This window comes from Microtus oregoni, unplaced genomic scaffold, assembly GCF_018167655.1.
Source record: "Microtus oregoni isolate MIOR12 unplaced genomic scaffold, Mior012 000001F_ref0000356, whole genome shotgun sequence".
NCBI lineage: Eukaryota > Metazoa > Chordata > Mammalia > Rodentia > Cricetidae > Microtus > Microtus oregoni.
The window spans coordinates 31,328,975-31,341,849 of record NW_024543060.1 but is presented as its reverse complement, the minus strand read 5'-3'; positions in this window follow the sequence as shown (position 1 = coordinate 31,341,849).

The following is a 12,875-nucleotide window of genomic DNA, read 5'->3' as shown; positions in this document are numbered from 1 at the left end:
TTGAGAGATTTAAGTGGATTAATGAAATATACACATGTATACTTACTAAAATGTCATCTTTGTGTAACCATTATAGCAACCCTGTCAATCACTGCAAGAGAAGAAATTAAATGTTGATATATTGTTTTAGTATATCAATGCTATTATTTAAATAGATACACTTTAATCTCCAAACAGAAATGGTATACGTAATGAATCCCTAAGATTTTCAAATGTAACTAAATTATTTTAATATCTGTTCTAGTTAGAATATTTTTGTCATTCAATAAATTTTAAATGTAATCTCCTCTGTTTATTTTTTTCTGATTAGTACTAATATCAATATATAATCATTTCCTCTAATTGATAACAAACATCCATAACCCATCAAATGAGTAAAAATCACCCATCCCACCTCTTTGAAACTGAGCATCATGTTCTCCAGCCTGTTTGCTGTTGTCTGGGGACAATAGAACATTTAGAGGACCCTGAAGAAATCTGGGATAATGGTCAGTCTTGCAGGAGTTAGCTGTATTATTTGTTTTCCAGTCTCTGTAATGGGAAAACACAGGACTTATCTCAGGTCTTGGTTGGAATAGTCTGTGAGACTGGACAATCTCAGCTAGCAAAATTGGAGTTTGTTGGATGCAGAATTTTGAGGAAACTACAACAGAGGCATTCTGATAGGCAGAATCATCTGGGTTATTTCTCTTCATTGGTGTCTGATTCTTTTTTTCCTGAAAACCTATAAAGTTTTAAATATTATATATATATATATATATATATATATATATATATATCTTCATTAACACAAGTATGTAATCGGTTGTATGCAAAAGTCACTTAAAGGTGATTTTTTTTGTTCTATTCTTAAGCAGCTTAAAGGCATATATTAACTTTATAAGTTCATTTGTACTCTACAACTAAACCTCTACCCACGCTGTATGAAATGATGACATGTAATAAGTCATGAGAAATAGTAGTCAACAAGATTTATCTTGTTTCATCCAGTCTCAGAATTGCTCCCCTGTAGAGGAACCAACATTATGTCACCTGTCCTGTAGTATTTCTTCGCTTCTTTTCTATGCCTGTAGCCAAGATTTTCAGGAGGTCTCCCCAAATCAAATCTGATCTTCATTAATTGTTGATAGAACCATAATTTTTGTTCCCCGTAGAAACAAAGGCTTGTCCTCTCCCAAGTGCATCATATATTCTGACTTACATTTACAAGTTGACATTTTAACATATATAGATAGGTTGGTTTAATTTATCAGTTCCCAAAATCCAATGTCTCTCAGCAGCTGTTGTTTTTTGTACATTAGCATTTAAAAAATTCTACCAACAAAGAACCATAAAGTGTCTAGTCTCTCTGTGTGTTTCCCATCCTTATGTGCTTTTTAAAAACATTTCTTTATTATCTCTTTAAAGACTTTACATTATCATTTTTATGCTATTTTTTCTAGCATCTATGCACAACCTTTACTGTATCTATTTAAGGATTTTCTCAGTCTGGACCACTTCACTGCATACTTGCACCATTCTCTGACCATGAGACAAACTTACTCAGCCACATCAGCTGTCAGGTGGCTCGGGCAGCTGACTGCACACCCTGGCTTCCCTGAGAGCCCTGCCTCGTGTCTGAGCATTTGCCTCCGCTCTTCTGGAAAGCTGCTTTTGTACATGATGCAGAAGGCATTTTTACCTAGCACTACAGCTGCTGAGTTCTCCGCTGTACAGCAGGACCTCTAAAAATAGCTTCACTAATGGACACTGATCCTATCCCATGACCATTTTCCTAGGCCCTATGTGGATATTTGAGCATCTCTGTTGGACAGCATATGTAATTAAACATTCCTTGAGACTGCCAGCTCACAAATAATGACACAGAGAATTATTAGTGATTGTGAGAGTTCAGTTTATAGCTTAGAGTTGTTTGTAATTAGCTTTTATAATTTAAATGAACTCATTTAGTTAATTTATATTATATCACATGGTATTACCTTTCTTTCATCTTGCATCTCCTGTTTCTTCTCTGTGTCTCCTGTCATCTCCTGTTTGCCAAGATTCCTCCTCTTCTTCCTTTCTCTCTCTGAATATTCTGCTGATATCTCCTGAATAGCTATTGGATATTCAGCTTTTTCTTACATCAATCAGAGCAGCACACCTTCGCTCATCATGCAAACACACTACAAGTAGGTGGCATTTTATTATCTTATTTCATTACCCACATAAGAAAATAACTGAAATAAAAATGCGTAAGTGAATTTTCTATTATCTAAATTCTTAATTGTTAATAGAGTTTGAAGGACAAGGGCAGAACAGGATAGCATGAAGAAAAGAAAAGGGAGGGACAAGTAGGAAAAAGATTGAACTCAATTAAAATTTTAACTAGATTCTGTAATTTCATGAAAAATAATTAAAATTTAATGATCATCGAGCTTATTTAAGAGTTCTTCAAACGTTTCAACAAATATATTTATATTTTAATATATATTTTAATATATATTCAAAAATATATATTCAAAAAATAAGAAAAAATAGATTATACATAATTTTTTCCATTTCAAATATATTTTATATATCTTAACATTACTTAAAAACATATCACAATTAGAACAGCAGAAGATCATCCTGAGTGATATATACATGGTATATACTCACTTGCAAGTGAAGTTTAGTCATAAAGTAAAGGATAACCATTCTACAATTCAGAGACCCATAGAGGCTAAGTTAACAAATGGAGCTCAAGGGGGAACACACAAATCTCACTGTGAAGAGGAAATAGAATAGACATCACTGGTGGGTGGGAGAGACGATTCTGCATGGGAGAGGGTGGGCATGGGAACTGGAGGATACAGATGGGGGAGGATGGAGGGAAAAAATACTGAAATCAGTATACATTCCCATGATGACCTGGAAAACTACTACAATGGAAATCCCCAGGAATCTATGAGAGTGACCCCAGTTTAGAATCCTAGCAATGGAGGACTCCTAACAGTGGGAACATGGGCTGTCTCTGACTCTGTTTGGGGCTTTTGGAACCTTTTCCTCTTACTGGGTTTCCTTGCCCAGTCTTTATAGGAGGGGAGGTGCCTAGTCTTACTTTAACTTGATATACCCTGGATGCTGAATGGGAGGCCTGTCTTTTTCAAAAGAGAAAACAGAAGTAGATGGGGAGAAGGGAATATTAGTGGAGGGGTTGGGCCTAGGAAGAGAAGATGCAGGGAAGGAAACATTAATCAGGCAAGAAAATACTAAATATATATACTGTTGTTGACTGGGTTTCTGTCCTATGTGGTCCTTCAGTCATTCAGTCCCAAAGGAAAAAAGAATCATGCAGAGGTCTACATTCATTATAAACTGATTGGCCTACTACCTCAGGTTTCTTATGAATTAATTCTTACATCTTAAATTGGCTCATTATTCTTGTCTACATTAGCCACATGGTTTGGTACCTTTTTTGGAGAGGCAGTCACAGTTTGCTTTCTCTGTGGCCGGGTCACAACTACAGACTATGCTTCCCTCTTCCCAGCATCCTCATTGCCCCACCTCTACTTCCTGCCTGACTACTGGCCAATCAGCATTTTATTAAAAATAATACGAGTGACAGGATAAAAGACCATTGTCCCACAGCACTCCTCCCCCCGCTTTAAAAAAAAAAACTCTTAGTCTAATATCTTTTGTTTAGTTTTTCTCCTGACCATTATCCATAACAACTTGTAACCAACATTCTAAACAAAGGAAAATATAGTTCATTTTTTGGGGAATGTGGGCATAGTTTTCCAGGCTACTTCATGCTGATTCGGGTCACTGATAAACTTACAGGGATCTAAAGAAAATTTAGAATTATGGTCAAGTCCTGACTGGAAAATTCCGGGAGGCTTGATCATCTCAGGTGGCAGTAATGAATCTGTTCTGGATGTGCCCAATGTGTGGACAACTGCATTCACATAAAACCTGAAAGAACTTGGAAAGTAATTCTAGAAACAAAATAACAATGTTAAGCATAGCTTCTTGATAGCAACACTTTCTCAGGTGGGCTCTGTTTGCTAGAGGCAAGGACTCTCATTTAAGAGAGGCTTCCTGACTAAGCTTTAGCTACAAAACCTCTTTTTAAGAGGTCCTGCCATGAAACACTTAAATGTTTATGAAAAGCTGACTATTTGGCTAGACTCTCAGAAAAAAAAAAAAAAAAAAAAAGCTAAGCAATGGGCTAGATCCAGCTGTCAAAGCCACAAATTTAATCCTAGGCATATAATTTAGTAAATTAAAGACTCATGTGGTCAGAAAAAGAGAGATATACAGTAAAGAGAGATTAAAAAATGAAGAAAATCTCTAAATGGTTTACAGTGTGTTAAATAAATATATACATGCTTAGGAGAGAAAAAAAGGTTCAAGTTCTTAAAATAAAAAGAAAGAAAGAGTACTTAAGTGTGGTGATACACACCTTTAATATCAGCACTTGGGAGGCAGAGGGAGACAGATCTCTGTGAGTTCAAGGTGTGGTGGCACACAGCATTAATCCCAGCATTTGGGAGACAAAGGCAGGCAGATCTCTGAGGTCAAGGACATCCTGGTCTACAGAGTGAATTCCAGGACAAAGATGTACAGAGAAACCCTGTCTCAAAAAGCCTAAAATTAAAAATAAAAGAAATGAGGTCTAAAAAAAGAGGTAATAAGTTTAAGCAACACCCCCACCCATGAATCATTTAGGACATACCCAGATACCAATTTTTTTTTTTTTTTTTAGTGGGAAGAATGTTTTATTTCACTGATGGGCAAAAGGGGTGGGGATAATGGCTGTAAAGACAACAATAGCAACAGCAGAAAGCAAGAGAAGAGAAGCAAGAGCAAGAAGCCATGTTTTTGCAGGAGAGGGGTTTTAAGGTGAAGCAGGGGAATCTGTGCTAGGATGTGTTGTTAAATCTTGATTGGACATATTAGCCATATAATGATTTTTGATTGTTGAAACTTGGTGTTTTGTCTCAAGAATTAGTCAGTTGCAAAATAAGGAAATATACCTTGTATACCTTGGAGGACAGTTTTAGGAAAAACAAACAAACAAACAAACAAACCAAAGAGGTTTTTAACAAGGGAGAGGAAAAGGGGAAAACCTGTCTGCAATTTTGCCGTGGTCGGGCCTGTTAAAGACCCTTCAAAATACAGGCACAACCGCAACTCTGAGCCTTTCTATGAATGCCCTTCAACAAGTGCTTCACCCACTATGACACTTATTCTTTATTCAAAAGGAACTAGAATAAAGTTGCTACCCTCAAAAGGCCCATATGAAATGATAAGTTTTAGTTATACTATTATTTCATATGGGATTGTCTAGTCATCTAATCCTTAAATGTCTGCAATTCCACAGGTAGCAGATGCACATCATAAAAATGTAAGAAAGTAACAAAAGCAGAAAAAAATAGAAATTTAATCAGCTTTTTCTGCAGAATTCTAAATAATCCACACTTAATAGTTTCTATATTTTTATCACTATTTCTAAAGGTTTATGTTACCTAATGTCAACAATATATCTACAACAAAATAATTTCACATTGCCATAATTGTTAAGACTTTTTAGAAATAATTATTTCTGTTAAGTTTACACAAAAAAAGGTTATATTAAGAATGTGTTTTTTTTTAACATAGATCTTTAGCAAGCCTTAATTTTAGACACACAAACTTCTTTACAAGATTGTATTTAAAGGCTTTCTTTTACATCAGAAAATTTTCCTTGTACTAACAATCTTTATAGTTTCAATAAAACTGTAGAAATGTAGAGATGACAGATACAATCCAAGAACTTATGCACAGTTGTTGTGCGATAAATATTGTTTGCCAAGTTGGAGTTTTGGAAAAAATATAATTCAAAAGGTGCCTATTTTTTCATGTTTGCATATGTAAAAAGAGTGTGAATTGTGTCAGACATCTTGAAACATGAATTTACAAAGACGCTCTGAAGTACTTGGGAAGTCAAGCAAGAAAAAAACAGTACTAAAAACATCCCTAAAGATTCTGAAGCAGGAAGAGTAAGCATCGGGCAATGGTTTCATTGTTTTCTGACCGTCTTATTGCCAGCAGCTTTTACAGAAAGCAGTGTTTCTCCTTATCTTTAGGATTCATATATCAACTCAATTTATCTTTGAATATAAAGTTGAAAATAACTAAGAAGGAGTATTGAACTCATCACATTCAGGCCTAGATGTATTGTGATTAGCAATTCAATTTCTTTATCAGAGTGAATCTAGTTCAATTCTCTGGTCGATGTTAATTAACAGACCCAAACATTTCTTGATTGTTTTGCAAGCTGAGCTGCTTAAAGGATAGGCTATGAAACACTGCCAAAATAAGAGCTGCAAAATATGCTCTCAGGCATCCCCAAAGCTGTAGGCAAACTATTTACCAGGGTAGCTAAGAAAGGGAGTGTCTAGATTTTGCACATGCTATTCATTGAATACATTACTCAGTTTGCCAATGAGATCCTACTGGAGTGAGTCGTAGATTATAAGGGTTAAATGAGTTTATCTACTTAACTAATATTTGGTGAATTTCTTGGCTTTAGAAAACATAATTGCAGCGAATTTGTTTGCTCTTTATTGCCACTAGATTCATAAAATAAAAGTAATTATCACAGCAATTGTGCTTCAGATATTTAAAAGGAAAATTTTATTTTATAAGAGTAAATGGAATTAAACATAGAAAACAGTAGCCCCTTATTCAATGAACAATAACATGAAGTCCTACATATCTTGCTATAGAGATTTGCATTGGTGTGGATCTTGGTTTATTGATACAAATTTAAGGTTAATCTTGTTATATGTATATGCATTTCTTATCTTAATTAAAATATTGTGTTTGTGCAGATCATTTAAAAATAAACCGTATAATTAATAAATATAAGTTAATAGATACTCATCTATAATAGTCAAGTTTGTAGTCATGTTAGTTAGATTTTCTAGATGTATAGAGATATATTTCAGTTACATAGATACTTTTCAAATATTTCAGAGACCTTCAAAATATGGCATTTAAAATGTTTTAATAACTTAGGAGTTTTCATTACAATGATACACATCTGCTCCTGGCTCCCCACCGGGAAATTGAACCTGGGTCTCCCATGTGACAGGCAGGGATACTTACCACTATACACCAACAATATCTGTAGTGTTTAAAATGATGAATTTATCTCAGTCTCAGGCATTTGAATATTTGTCCCCATTGGCAGAAATTTGACCTGTGGAACCTTGTTGAAGGAATCATCATCAACCAATCCTAGCAAGAATGTTACATCAGCTAATGATAATTGGGATGCTTTGTTCTACTCCTCTGACCTTAAGTAGTTCTGCATTCAACTATGTGACTTTCTAAAACCTTAGATTATCTTTATGTGTTTTTTTAAATCAAACTATTTGACAAAAACATCCTAGACTAAATTTAAGTTCTTTTCAAAGCTTTGTTTCAGCTGTTATGTAATCTAAAACGTGTGAAAACATTTCCCAACATTAAAGTTAAAAGAATTTAAGCTTGCTCGGCTACTGGGATGCAATTGCTTTTCTTAATCATTAACCTAAGCCACATTCTACATGATTTCTCAAAAGAAACTCATGGTTTTTAGTGGTGAAACACTTCCTTGTTTTATTTTTTATCATCAAAACTGTATTTAAATTAACTTTAGTATTATCAGTTAGACAGTACTGCTTATGAAGGAATCATCTTCATAAAAATCCACATGTAAAAAGCCTAGTAGAATGTGATGTTTCCATGAGATAAACACACTACATTACAGGTAGTAGGGATCTCCCCATACCCATTCATACTATGCCCGATACCAGAGAAAGATAGCAGCAGCAAACATGTAAAAGTACAGCAGAAGAAAAAGACATTCCGGGGTCTATAGCCTCAAAGCTTTACTTGGCAGAGATTCACCCATGATGGATTTGCCTCCTGGTGGGCTGACATTCAATTGCTATCTGCTGTTCCTCTGACATGGCCACAGGCAGATTGTCAGTTTTCAGAGGAACCACAATATTGATTTGTACAGTGGCTTTACAAGTTTGCAAGTCACCAGCAATGGAGGAGTGTTCCCCATACTCCACATACTTGCCTGAAGAGCTGATTTGTAGTTTGGATCTCAGCCATCCTAAAAGGTATAAGAAGGAATCTCAAAGTAGTCTTGATTTGTATTGCCCTCCTAGCTAAGTATGTTGAACATTAAAACTTTAGATCAAAAAGAAACAAACTCGCCCAGAAGAATTAGACAGCAGGAAATAATCAAATTAAGATCCAAGTAAACAAAATAGAAACAAAGAAAACAATACAAAAATCAATGAGAAAAAGAGTTGAATCTTCAAGAAAATCAACAAAATTGACAAACTTTTATCCAAACAAACCAAAATGCAGTGAGAGAATATACAAATTAACAAATTCAGAAAAGAAAAGGGAGACATAACAACAGACATAGAGAAAATCCAGAGAATCATTAGGTCATATTTTGAAAACCTGTACTTTACATTGAAAAACTTTTTTTTTGTTTTTTTTTTTTTGTTTTTTTTTTTTGTTTTTTCGAGACAGGGTTTCTCTGTGGCTTTGGAGCCTGTCCTGGAACTAGCTCTGTAGACCAGGCTGGTCTCGAACTCACAGAGATCCACCTGTATCTGCCTCCCAAGTGCTGGGATTAAAGGCATGCGCCACCATCACCCGGCGAAAAACTTTAAGGGAATGGACAGTTTTCTGCATAAATATCAATTACCAAAATTAAATCAAGACTTGATAAGCAAATTAAATAGACCTATAACTGCTAACAAAATAAAAACAGTCATCAAAAGCCTTCCAACCAAATAGAGCCCAGGACCAGATGGTTTCACCTCAGAATTTTACAAGATTTTCAAAGAAAAACTAATACCAATACTCCTCAAAGTGTTTCAAGCAATAGAAACAGAAGGAACATTGCCAAATTCTTTTTATAAGACTACAATTACCCTGATACCCAAACCACCTAAAGACATTACTAAGAACCAGCTTTTTGTTTCATTGATTCTTTGGATTGTTTTCTGTGTTTCTATTTTGTTGATTTCAGCTCTCAGTTTGATTATTTCCAGTCTTCTACTCCTCCTGGGTGAGTCTGCTTTTTTTTTTCTCTAGAGCATTCAGGTGTGCTGTTAAGTCTCCAATGTGTGCTTTCTCTGTTTTCTTTAAGTGGGCACTTAGTGCTATGAAATTTCCTCTTAGCACTGCTTTCATAGTGTCCCATAGGTTTGAGTATGTCGTGTCTTATTTTCATTAAATACAAGGAAGTCTTTAATTTCTTTCTTTATTTCTTCCTTGACCCAGATGTAATTATGATAGGTCTGCCTTTCTCCTTTGCAGCTCTTAATGGTCTTTCTTAAGTCTCTATGTTTAGTGCTTTGATTATTATGTGGCAAGGGTACTTTATTTTTGATCCAGTATATTTGGTATACTGTAAACTTCTTGTATCTTCATATGCATATCTTTATTTAGGTTGGGAAAGTTTTCTTTTATGATTTTGATAAATATATTTTCTGTGCTTTTGAGTTGGGCTTCTCCTTTCTCCATACTTTTTATTCTTAGGTTTGGTCTTTTCATGGTGTACCATATCTCTTGGATATTTTTTGTTAAGCTTTTGTTAGATTTAATGTTTTCTTTGACTGATTAGTCTATTTCCTTAATTGTATTTTCAACCCTTGAGATTCTCTCTTCCATCTCTTTTATTCAGTTTCATGATTATATTTGTAGTTTCTGACTGTTTTCTCATAATTTCTATTTCTTAAATCCCTCGGCATATGCTTTCTTTATCGTCTCTATTTCAGTTTTCAAGTCTTGAATTGTTTCTTTCATATATTTGATTTTTTTCATGGTTTTCTTTTAGGGATTTGCTGGTGTCTTCCATTTTTTGGTTTGTCTTTTCCTCTATTTCATTGAGGGAATTTTTCATTTCCTCTTTAAGGGCCTCAAACATTCTCCTGAAGCTATTTTTAGGGTCATTTTTTTCTGCTTCATCTATATTTGGTTGTTCAAGGCTTGCTGTTGTTGGTCACTAGATTTCACTGGTGTCATTTTGCTCTTTGTGGTGTTGCATATGTTCTTTCTTTGTCTACCCATTCTGTCCTCTGATTGGTCTAGTGGTGACTGTCTGTGACTGTTATGATCAATCTTCCAGGTCTAGTAGATCCAAGGCTCAGGTGGTTGGTCATTATGGTGCAATCAGTGGCATGTTTCCAGTCACCCAGTCACCCTGTGGTTCAATCAGTGTTCCTGGAGGTTGTTTGGCACTTCTGGAATTTGCTCTGCTTCTATGGAGTTTGCTGTCTCAGGTATGAATCAGCCTAGGTCACTGACTCAGTCCTGTTTCCAGAAATGTCCCAGGTCTGGGTCTGCTCCTGCAGAGGTCTCTGGCTGTGGTTGGTTCCACAAAGGTCTCTGGCTCTAGTCTACCCCCTCAGAGGTCCCAGACTTGGGTCCAGAGTAGTAACTCTTGCAGAGATCTCTGGCTGGGGTTGGTTCCACAAAGGTTTCTGGCTCTCGTCCACTCCCTCAGAGGTCCCACACTAGGGTCCAGAGTAGTAACTCTTTATCCCCAACAGTTTAAACCATGACTTTTCTGTGACTCTGACATCTTATTGAAGGGAGATTTTAATTTGGAGGATCTTTCAGTAATAGATTGGACTTCAGGCTTTGAACATATATTTTTGAACGGTTCATGAGAAAATAAGGCAAGGGTTATTATTTTTAGTGTTACTGACCTTCAAAATGTCCTCATGAAGCGTGTATCTGTAGTATGGGTTCAGAACACTTGCTGATCCATAGGCAAAAGGTTTACTTTTAGAGGTAAATAAAAATTTAGAGCACAGCCAAACAGAAAATGATGATCTAATTCACCCTGAACATCCTCTTGTGACTCACTAATCACTTTTCCATGAATCAATATGTATCATGAGAGGTTGAGGAGTAATGTTAAAGACAGAAAGAAAATCAAAATTAAGAAAAGAAAGATACTTCCTATTGATAGTTTAATAATCCTTGTTTGAACTTACTAGCTTAGTATTACAAAGCATGATATTGTAAAATACTGGTATCATGGTCTCAAACTAATGTAAATCATCTAGTTGCCATGAACTATACCACACCATAGAAAGCTAAATAAAGAATAAAATACAAGGTTTCTTACAATTAAATTTATTGTGTCATACCAGAAATGAACACCAGATGGTGGTAGAAGATTAACTAATTCTAAGAGTTTCTCACAGTCCCAGGCAAGGGCATGGTAATGTTTTTCTTCTTTTGATTTTTCTTTCAAGTTCAAACACTACTTAATAAGCTTAGTCATGGCAATTTGGGTGGGAGTGTAGGTCTGAGGGTCTGGGGTGTGTGTGGAAATGGAGATTCTGGGGTGTGTGTAAAGTTCGAGTCATGGGAAGAGATGGAGAAAGGAGAAAACACTATCAAAAGAATTGTATGAAAAACTCTAAAAACAATGAAACGGTTCTAAAAATCAGAATTATTCTTAGCAATGTATATCTATTATTTTTAAATGTAGAACTGAAGTTATTGAGCTATAAAAGCTATAAAGAACATACAATACGCCCCCCCCCCCCCACTGTCTGAATTTCATGTTTTCTCTCTCACCCAAACTTATGCAGAATAAAGTCAAAGTTTCTTCCCTGGGATTCTTTTTCTTTTTCTATCTGGCTATAAACGTTCATTTATGCACACAGTGATTAGAGATATACATGTGTATGTGTTTGTATGTGTGAATGTACCAATTTATATTTTAGTTGAAATTTACAAGTGAAAAACCCAATAAATACCAATTATCGTGTTTCTAATAAAAATGCTGAGACAATGTATATTAAAATATAATAGTGCTTTTAAATATTTATGATTAATAAGCTAGCTCAATGAGGACATGGAAAATTCCATTAATATGATAATTTAATAAATAATGAAGTGTCTTGATGAAGTTAATTTCAGTCCTATATGTAGAATAAAGAATCTGAAATATGTTAGTCTTGGCATTGTTCATCCTCATGCCTAACCTTCCAAGACAGCACAATATTGAATCTCATTATTTCGTTGCTGAACTAATATCCCCTGATCATTTCAAGATTTAAATCAGTTAACTAAAATATAAACTATTGACCTTTGAATCTTTATTCATTGGCTAAATTATTGTATGTTAAAAGCATATTAGTGTAGACGCATTGTCCTCATTGTTCAGGTAAAGTCAACAAACTGTTGTGTCTGCTTATTTAGCTTATGTTTGCTGAATGCTGAGTGGTATATGTTCTGTTTCAGTGGAGAAAATGTGTCCATTTCTTACTACTGAATTTTGATTTTCTAAAAAAATTCCCATTATCACAAACCATCAGTTATTATCAAAGCAGTGAAATTTAATATCCTTGCTTTAAGAAAGCAAGAAAAATTGTGCCCCTCTGTTTTTTACACCTAATGATAGAATACTATTAATTGCCTCAAAATTATGTTTTAGATATTGAAGTGCAGCTTCCTGTTATGATGAGTGGAATGTTCCTACTTCCTCATATAGTCCTTCGATTACAAGAAAATGGAAAAAAAATTCTTTTGATTTTAGGAGAAGGATACTTTTTCTAACAAGAGTTAAGAAGATAGAGGAAATCTATCACCCCAACTCCATCCACTTCTCAGAGAGGGTAAGGTACATTGCTTTGGGGAAGGTCCAAGGCCCTGCCTACTATATTTAGGCTGAGCAAGATATCCATTCAAAGAGAATAGGTTCCTAAAAAGCCAGTACAAGCAGAAGGAATAAATTATGATGCCACTACCAGTGGTCCCTTGTAGTGATGAGGCAAGCAGGCCTGCTTTTTGTCCTGCCCGGCTCCCTCATGGCTAACTTTACATCCAAA